An 11274-nucleotide genomic window follows, 5' to 3' on the forward strand; every position below is an offset into this window, starting at 1 on the left:
TCTTCTTTTTTTATTATTTATCATTTTTTTTCTTCGCTATTTATATTATCCTGTATTTCATCTGGATTATGGCTTACATTTGAGTTTATTCCTCCTTTTCAACTTTACTCCCCTTTCAAATTTTAAACCCTTTGTTTGTAATTTAATCTTCACTTTGATTTTGCTCTCTCGTTTACATCTTGATCTCTATCGTGGTGTGTGATTTCTTATCTTCATTGTTTTCTTTTTTTTTATTATCTGCCCTATCTAATCGTTTGTTTTTCCCAATTTTAATATTTGATTCTCAGTTTTGGGGCAGCATCAGAGGATTTTGTTTACTGCATGACCATCCATATTTAATTTCATTTTTTTTTTGTCTGTGTATTGATCTCTTTCATGATTTCCCATTTTCGTTTTGGGATCTTTTCAATTTCTATCGCCCATTAGCATTTGGACTTCCAATTTGTATTACTATTTCCTATTCTCAATGTCTGGCTCCTTGTAAAATTTTAGGAGAATTCTGCAATTTGGTCGTTATGTATATGTTTGAACCTTCAGACATACCAGATTACAAGTAATATTCGATGCACTATTCTGCATCCTCAAGATTTCGGTAGCTTGGTTCCCTTGCTTATCCAGCACTTACGTTTTGGCTATGAATTGTTGGCTTGAATTAATGTGGGTCCTCATTTTGATCGGTTGTAAAGCATCTGCTAATTTATTTCTTTTACTTCCTGTAGCATAAAGCTTATTGTGACTTGCTGTGAATAGAGTTACCGTAATATTGGGTAGATATTCATCATAAAAATCCTTATCGCCCCTGCATAAGTTTGATGACATCTTCCTATGTAATTATGGTATGTTCTGAAGCTCGGCACACGCTTCCCACCCTTCATCTACTCATCTTTCAGGAGGATATGAAAGGGGACGGCAGGTCCACATGTAGCAGTCCCATAAGCCAAAATCCTGTAGGTCGTCTTCTGAATACATGCAAAAAAAAAAAAAGAATCAGTAAAGATTCATTGCTTGGCATATATATATATATCTGTTTCGTTAATCGTGGTTTAAGTCCATCGATTTTTTTTTTTTTGCTTGGATCATTCTGTCAAATACAGGGATTTATTCATTTGGTCATCATATAGATCACAGGGATCCAGCATCTGTATGTCATGATCTCATAGATCCAGTTTCAACAGGATACCCCTGCATCCCATTTGCTTGTTCTTTCTCCATTACATATTTTCATCATCGTTGTGGCCATATCACCACCATTGCATATTTTCAATCTCTGAATTTTTTTTTATATATATCTGTTTATTTAGTAACATATGGTAATGTCACCCTCATCCATATCGTGTAAGTATTCCAGCATTTTGGCTTATTAGCTTTCTATTTACAATAGAAACTGTTACCTCACCTCTGTTTCATGAAGCCCAACACTCAGGTAAGTCTGAAGAGGAAATCATCATTGGCCTTCGGATTGGGAGATATCTAAAATCAAGATGCTCAAGATTTATTCGTACCCTCTCTCAACTCTTAGCCTTGAAACAATGTGGTACAGACCAGAGGAATAACTTGAAGACCATATGCTGATTACAAAAAAATCTTCCGTATAAAGGAAGCTCAAAAGACATGATGGGTTGTTGCACATACAGGATGCAAGGTGGTGTGTCTTCTGTACCGATGGGAGGCAAATGCAATTATCGGTGGCCCCATGGACAACTTTAAAGATTTTTGCTTGATTTATTAGTTTTTCTTTTTATTTATTCAGCACCATCTGCTATGCTTCATAACACCTCATTATCATGCATTTGGATTCAGTCGATTTTTCCTCTTATTTAGTTCACCTTCACAGCTCCCCTGTTGGAACCAGGTAAGCACTAAATGTTGCAATTTTCACTGCATTTTTCTGCATCTCCACTGTTAGCTGTAGTTAAATTGCATTAGGTCCATTATATCATCTAGCGTCAATGCATTTTATTTTTTGTACTGATTGTGCAAAATCATCTTATGTTGCATTATCACCTTAGCACATCAGTGCTGAAAATCATTGATGGACGTTGTCAGATCTCCTGACCGTTATCATCAGATTTGGTTTGCAGAAGCTAACCTGTGGCTGATAGATTACTTGCCCATCCACCTCAATGCTCTCATCTCCATTAGGTGTTTTTCCATCAAATCACACAGTGGGATCTCACTGTTTTGAACTCTCATTGTCTTGCACCTATTGTATATCTGATGTTTTGGTCCATTATCTCTGCTTACCTGTGCATTCACTCACTGCTATATTCCCTTCTCACTATCATTAGCAGCTACTGCCATTTCCAACACTTTATCACCCGTAGCCTATCACAACCACATGTATATCCCTTTTCATCTCATATCACTTCATTTACTTGATACAGCCACAACAATACACTGCATATTACTCCATCCCAATATTACCATATCAACTCCTCTATCTATGGGTTTTACACCAATAACAGTACCCTAAATTTGTTAAAAAGCCTTTTTAATAACAAAAGGGCTCAGCCAACTACTGTACCTATGCCAGCACCCCTCATCAGCCACCTCCATAGCTCATTTTTACTGTAAATACATTAACATGACATTGCTATACATGTACCACCATTTCCCCAGGATCTTGTCATTTTCAACACTCTCATTCACCTACACTCAGCACATGTCATATGTGATATATATATATATATATATATATATATATATATATATATATATATATATATATATATATATATATGTACATATATATATATGCATATATAGGCATACATATGTGTATATAAATATGTAATGTCATTCTCCATTTTTTCCATCATTTAGCACCTTATCATTAACATCTACATGATATAGGCCATTTCTCTTCCATTTTCACACTAATCAAATGTTTTGCCGGGAATATGTTGAAAATACCATTATTTGGAGTTGTAAATTTAATTTCATGTATTGTAATAGTTAGATATTAATGAGAATTTACATTTCATGTTTTAGATAGAATGAATGAGCATTATAAACATCATGGATTGCCTGTTTTCATGCATTCTTGCCTTTATTTCTCAAATTCTCACAATGGTGAAACACGAATGGCACGTGCATCATTCCGTAAGAGGTAATTAGTCCTAAGTTGATGATTTACATCAATGGCCATAGTCAGGATGTAAACAAGACTTAGGATTTTTATCTTTTACGAAATAACATTGGATCCACACTGGATCCGTTTCAAAATTCATCATATTTTTCTTAAATATTTCTTCTTTTATCAGAATTTAACTTAAAATTAATTCAAAATATATACCAATGGTCATAGTCAGGGTATATTGAGAGTTAATTTCATTTTAAATTCTATAAAAGCACCAAATGTGTTTCATTTTTCACCTGAATTTAAATATAGATTATTATATAATACATTCAATGACCATAGTCAAGGATGTATTATATCTTCAATCTTATTTTAATTCATTTAAAGAATGGAATAGCTTTTCAAAATCTAATTTCAAAAATTTAAATTCATTCATCATTTAGATAGAACTGCATCATATTTTCAAAAACTCCAAGTGATGTAAATATCTTCTTCAAATCTATCTTCAATCCTTATCAAATCCGATTCATTCTTTCAATTTTCAAGATTCTATTTCATTGTTAAATCTCAAAATTCAATCTAACTCTGAGATTTCAAATTCATTTTTTATTCAAATCAGATTTCAAAGTTCAATTTGACTTTGAAATTCCAAATTCATTTATATTCAAATACTCCAAATCAAATCCAAAGTTCAATTTAACTTTGAGATTCTCTTCCTCTTCTACATTTCAAAATTCAAACTTCAAATTCAAGGTCTAAATCGACTTTGAAATTCATTTATTCAAGATTCAATTCCTGAATTTTAAATCCAATCTGGGTTTTCAAAAACCAGATCCATTTTCAAAAGTCTCATTTGGACTTTCAAAAACCCAAAATTTCCTTTAGGATCCAGGACTCAATTTCACTTTGGATCTCAAACTTCAGATCCAAATCCATCTTAAGATCCAGAACCCAATTCTACATTTGGATCTCAGACTTCAGATCCAAAATTTCCTTTAGGATCCAGGACCCAATTTCACTTTGGATCTCAGACTTCAGATCCAAATCCATCTTAAGATCCAGAACCCAATTCTACATTTGGGTCTCAGACTTCAGATCTAAATCCATCTTAGGATCCAGAACCCAATTTTATCTCGGATCTTAGATCTCAGATCTTAAATCCATCTTTAGATCCAATTCCATTCTCATTTCTAGATTTCAAATCCAATTCCACTTTCAGATCTCATCCAAAACTCCCCAAATCCATTTCTATTCTTAAATACCATTTGATTATCTCAGATCCATTCCAAACTTAAAAATCCGAATTCAATTCCATCTCAAGTATTCATTTCCTTTCCTAAATTCAAATTCAAATTCAAAGTCCATTTTTTGACTTTGAAACTTTATTTTCTTTCATTTCAAAGCTTCAAGTGATCCTTTCCCACTTATCCTTCCAATCCTGATTTACTTCAAAAACTTAGAACTCCTCTGATCTATCTCAAAGTTCTAAGTTGGATTAAATCATTTCTTCACTTCCTTATCAAATTCATCTCAGAATAACTTGGAGATTTTCAAAATATCTTTTAAAAAGAGCATACATTATTGCATTGCACAAGCATGATTCTTTGTGCATTTAGATCTTTTAGGATAAATTCTTAGATTATATTTAGGCAAAGCAAAAGGCATAGATTCGATCCTTGGTTCGATTACCCCTGGTAAAGGCGCCAGGAACGGTCGAACCTCGTACCGACGAGCGAATCCCATCTCTCCATTTTTCCTTCAATATTTTCAAAACTGGAGGCGAGTTAAATTTCTAAATTCTTTTCAAATCAAGGTCAAGTGAAAACCCGTAAAAGAGTTCCTCTTCTCTCTTTCTTTCCTTCTTTTCTCTTCTCTCTTTCTTTTCTTTCTTTTATTCTTCTCCTTTCAAAAAGGAGGAGAATAGAGGTTAGAAAAGGGAAAGAGAAGGAAGAGAGAGAAACCACAAGAGAATAGGAAAAATTTTGCGATGATCACAAATGTAAAAGACAAAACGTGATTCCAGAACTCACGATGAACCGATTTAAATGCAAACAGCATGATTTGGTCAGACACATAGTCTGCTAGTCATGTAAATCAGCGCGGATTCTGTAGGTGGTATTTTTTTTCTCTAAAAAACTAATACAGATCAAGATCTGCGTGAAACTAGAATTTCACGCTAGTTGTCTGACATTTTCACAAATCAAACTGACCTAAAAATCTAAATACAAACTGTGTTTTCTAAAATAAACAGGATATTATTATGACGAAAATTGCATAACAAGAAAGACTACCTTACGATGCATGTATCCCTAATCTAATATGCAGAAAATGGGATTAGTAAAAAAAATAGACTAACCTAGATGATATGATACTGCTGAAAATAAACTATATTGTATGCAATACGAAGGTATGTTTTTATGCATGCGATGAAACAAACTAAATCTAAACTATATGGAAAACAACGAAAGAGATGGGGGAGAAGAAAGAAACCTCGCAGTTCACTTTTGATGGAGGGATTGAGAAGAAGAATGGCCTTTCCACTTGTTGTAGACACCATTTTGACGAAAGAGGGACAAAAATACTTGTGAAGATCAGGGCTAGAAGAAGAAGAAGAAGAGAGGAAGAAAAGAGAAGAAACTGGTATAGAGTGAGAGAGAGAGAACGAAGAGGGAAGAGAGAGGTAGAGGGAGCCCTCAACTTCAAGAAGGGAAAAAATGTCCCCCTCTTCTCTAAAATAACTATTTATAATTAGAAGTTAGGGTTAATTAGGTTTTGTTAGAAAAAGTCCAAGGACTTTGCAAATATTTTAAAAGAATTCATTTTCTAAAAATATTTTCTAAAAACCTATTCAATTCTATAAAAAAGGCTAAAAGAAGACTCAAATTTGCTCAAATTATGATTTGATAAAAATCAATAAAACCCTTAGTAAAAAAGCATTTTTAAACATTTATCGCATGTAATCATGCATGTAAACCTAAAAAATATGCGTAAAATTATGCATGATCAGCAAGATTTTCATAAATCTCACGATATTTGTCACTATGGTGTTAACTCTGCAGCCTAAAAAAAATTTAAACAGGTGCTCCTCAGCATCCCAAATATTTTCAAACAGGTGTGACTCCGCATCAAAAATATTTTTAAAACAGGTGTAACTCCGTATTCCAATAATTTCAAACAGGTGCGACTCTACATCCCAAATGTTTTCAAATAGGTGTGACTCCGCATCTCAAATATTTTTAAAACAGGTATGACTATGCATCCCAATAATTTTAAACAGGTGTAACTCTGTATCCCAAATATTTTTGAAATAAGTGCAACTCCGCATCCTAATTATTTTCAAAATAGGTGTGACTATGCATCCCATTTATTTCAAAACAGATATGACTATGCATCCCAATTATTTTCACATAGTGCAATCACATATTGGCAATCATATTTGGTCCATATCTCAAAATTTAGGATTCATATATACTAGAAAATTGAAACTATTTATTCACATGGGTATTCGTATGTCTAAGCTATATATTTATTAATAGTATGATTGGATTGTACTAAAATCAAACCAAACAAGCACAGTGAAACTAGTGATTGTCGTAGTACCCTGTACCCAGTTGCCCTTATCTAAAATTATCTAATGTGGTTATTGCTATTACTAGGGTTGAATTCTCCTGGTCATTTGTTTCTATCAATCTACTGCCTTCTTGTGACATTGGCTGATTATATGGCCCTTCTTTCTGTAGTAAAAGTAAACACCCATGTCACAAGGGCACGACTGCCCAAAGTGGTGATAGTGGCAATTTGGGCACCGTATGTCATGTTCTGGTTGGGATCTTGTCTTGTCATTTTGCCTCTACTTTTTGAATGGTGGTCGTTGCACCTGGTCACTAGCGAACTATTGCTTGCGGCCCCCACCATGCCCAGCTAACTATTTAGTTGATTCCCTCCTAAAGCACTTTCGATCCTCGTTTAGGGCAGTGGTTGCTTCAATGGCATCATTAAGTGTCTGTGATCCCTTCGTAAGGACTAAACTTTGGATTCTCTCTTTTAAGTCTTGAACATACTCTTATAAATGAGTACGTTTAGTGGTAAAGACATTTGGACAATATCTTTCCAAATGCCTAAACTTGGTAGTGTAATCTACCAACATCATATTTTCTTGGTAGAGGTATAAGAATTTCTGCATCACTTTTTAATTGGCAAAAATAGGAAAATAGGCCTTATAAAAGACCCTTTTGAATTTCTCCTAGGGAATATTCAATGCACTCTTAAACTGTATTTCAAAAGTGGTCTTCCACCACTTTTCTACATCACCCTTAAGTCGAAAGGATCTGTATAATATTTTTCTATCCTCGAGAACATTTAAGATAGTGAAGATGTGTTCTATCTCACAGATCCAGGACTCTACTGTGTCTAGATCAACCTTCCCATTAAAGGCCAGAGGATCTAATTTCAAAAATCTCTCATATGAGATATTCTATGGCTGTGAATGCTAGGATTGAGCATTTTTCGCCAATACATTGAGGACTTCCATTACGAAATCTTTCTGTTATGTCCATGATTTTGACATTTTCCTTGGATTCAAATAATTAACATAAATCATTGTGTAAAACATCAAAAAATTATAAATTCTTACAAGAACTTAATATTATATTATATGCTATGCCTATAGAAACACAATTCCTTGAACTCTTTTACTATCTCAACAAAATTTAAACTAAATCTGACTTGCTCTGATACCATTTCTATAATGCCCTAAAAATTTAGAGACTTAATTTTTCACTAAAAAACTTTTAATTACTTTTGAAATATAGCGAAAGTTATTTTCAGAACAGATCTCTGCTTTAATTTTTGGGCTCGTTATAGGTAAAAATAAAAACTACAATAATATTTCATTCCATTGAATATTAGAGTGTACAATCCAAAAACACAAAGACTCAAAGACATTTCAAATTAACATAATCTATACTATAATTATAATTGAGTCCTCATGTAATATAGCATTTGTTTGTTCATCTCTGTGAACCTAAAAAAATTTAATAAAAATAAGTTTGACAATTTGATGTTATTGTATGTACTAGTAGACATCTCTCGTGTCTCTAGTGTATATGAAAATATGTAGAAAAATATACCACAACTCTCATAATTGGCATTTCAATATACATCCATAAGACATCTATTTTATGCATTTTTCCACAATCATAATTGAACTATGCATTCATTTGTACATATTCATATTTCATTTCACAAAGCAATCTCTTTAACTAAATTAAATCTAGCTGCTTGCAATTAATTGAATAATCATAAGTAATTGCTCACATCTCGCAATCTCTTATGTGTTAAGTATATAATCAAAATAATTTGATCTAAATAATCATAAAGAACAAATTGTATCTCACATTTCTTTTATGATTATAACAATCAATTTAAGCAATTAATAAAATAGATAATTAAGTATCTACATGTCTATCTTATATGTATTAATTATATTATTATCTTTTGAATTAACCTTTAAGTGTTAAGACTACCTCGTATTAGGAATTACCCCTCATATAGACTACTAAAAAAATCATGAGATTAGCATTGACATCGGTTCATATTTGACAAGTTCGCTCGTATGCAATCTTTACAACAAAATCTAAATACATTAGTGCAACTTTTTTTTATCTTTGTGAGAACAATTTCTCAATGCATGCCATTTAAAATAATGTAGCATGCTTAAAAATTTATAATAGTTGCACTTTATGGGTCAATACATATAAAACTTTTCATGTTATGCACTATGCATTAATATTTTTAAGAATAATTATGTCTGAAATATAAATAGCATGCATTTCACAATTAAAGTATCTATTTACGCATTTATGCATCACAATATGCATCTCAAATCATTTAAACATAAATGAGCAATATTTGTATCATCATAATTCAATGCATCATAACATGTTTTTTCAATAATTAAATCATGAATGGATCTCCAGACAATTTCTGAGTACTAGGTTAGCACTCACGGCTCAACCAAAATCTTATATATGTATGTTAAACCTAACATACATACTATATACAAGTCTCATGCTATTATTTAATTAAATTAGGGATCTAAACTCGTAATCCGTGTAAATAAAAATGTCAAACCTTAGGACCTACTCATTTATTTCACATTCTTCATAGTATATCAAATTAAATTTTAAAATAATTTAAATAAATTCATATAATTCATGTTGGGGATTCTTTTCCCCATGTTGAGATTTTCTCAAATATCAATCAACACCTACCCTATTTCAGAAAGTTATAACAACAAGATATATGAAAATTTAGGCATTTCTTACACCATTTTGGATCGAAGTATCTAAAAATTATTTAAAAATTTTGGACAATACTTGCTCTATTTTAGAGTGTCATTGCCTTCGAATTTTGCTGGAATTTGGTTAGTACCTACTCTATATTAGTTTGAAAAATCTAAAGATCATTCTAAAAACTTTGATAGAACCTCTCTTATACGGGAGCATAAATGAACTAAGATTTTAACATAATCACTACGTTTTAGTCTAAAAAAATCCTAAGGGTTCAGGAGAAAGCTAGGAGGTCCTATAGATTCATAGAAGGGACGAGAAAAGTTTTACAGGTACATACCTTATTTATTTTTAGAAGTAAAAAAATAGGTAGCAATTCCGCGGTGCGTTCTTAAGTTCGCCTTTGGTTGTGGCGATTTTGACAATGCTTCTGTTGTAGGGTCTCAAAATTGTCGTTGAATTTGACAAAACCTTTGTTGGCCAAGTTGTAAAGGTCATATTTGTTAAGGCAGGACTCACCCAAACAAACGAAGACCGTCAATAAGTAAAGGGAGGGGATGCAAGGGTTTCTAACAAAACAAACTAGAAAAATAATAGCACCTTTAATACTTGAACAAGAGAGAGCGAGGTTGGGGAGGAGAGAAGCTCTAAAGAGAGCGAGAGGGGAGGGGCAATTTTTTGAGGAGAGAGAGAGACCCCAAGGGGTATTTATAGGCCCAGGGGTGGGGTCACCCCCTGTTGGGTGTCCTCTTCTAAAGGCCCCCCACCCACCCTTCCCCCGAAAAAAAAAACCATGTTTTGTACTCCTGATTTTTGGAACATGGTTTTGTAAAACCATTTACAAAAATCATCAGATTTGATTATTTTCTAAAAAGTGAGAATATCTTAATTTTTATTATTTCTTTTATTTATTAATTTTATAATTCTTATTTATTTTTAGCTTTTTATCCCTGGTTAGTTTCATAAATAACCATTTTAATTAATAGTTTATTGGTCTTAATAATTTTACTATTTTACCCTCTTACAATTTATTTATTTTCTAAAATATGCCCTTAGGTCATAAAATTATCATTTTTCTTTGAGATAATTTAATTATTTTTCAAAATATGCCTTTGGGTTATAAAATTATTGTTTTGCCCCTAAAAAATTCAAATGTTTTCAGGCATGCCCTGAAATATGGATTCGAATGCATCCAAATCTGGTAAGAGATCCTATTTGTATAGAGCTTCCGGCCCTTGGATCATATTCAAATCCAGTTCGAAATTCACAAGATAATATCTTTGATTTATAATACTAGAAAAAACCAGATATTACTTTTATTCAATAAGAAATAAAAAGGAATATCAAACATTTGAGTAGCTAAACTGAACCAAGTATTTTCGAACAAAAAGTAAAACAATGACCGGAGTGAGAGTCAGAATTGGAAAGTGGATTCTTCATTTCTTTCTCCCATTCAAAACCGTGCATGCATGAGACTTTCATCTCACATAGCTCCTAACTTATAAAAGAAAGAGCTCTTTCTTTTTTTATTGCCTTTCTCAAGTATGTATGAAACCTAATCCATTGCATTTCTTAAAAGAGATTACCTATTCTTAACTGTCTGAGGAATCCTTGATCTCACTTTCTCAATCTTTTTACCATGATTCTCTAAGAGCAAGTTAAAAGGATTGAGAAATAAAACCATATCATTTGATTTGTTCTCAATGACCATGAGATGATGATCTTAGGGTGATCTTTTTTATGACAGATGGTCTTATTGCAATCAGATGATAATGCATCATCAATTACGCTGATTAATGGAGAAATAGTCTACAATGGTTTGCATGCAGCCACTTTTTTTCCTCAAAAGCAGCATAAGTTCAATAATTGCATTTAGGAGGGCAAGGAAAGCGCCCCCACTTAAAC

Source organism: Nuphar pumila, chromosome 2, assembly GCF_984573655.1.
Source record: "Nuphar pumila chromosome 2, dmNupPumi1.hap1.1, whole genome shotgun sequence".
Taxonomy (NCBI): Eukaryota; Viridiplantae; Streptophyta; class Magnoliopsida; order Nymphaeales; family Nymphaeaceae; genus Nuphar; species Nuphar pumila.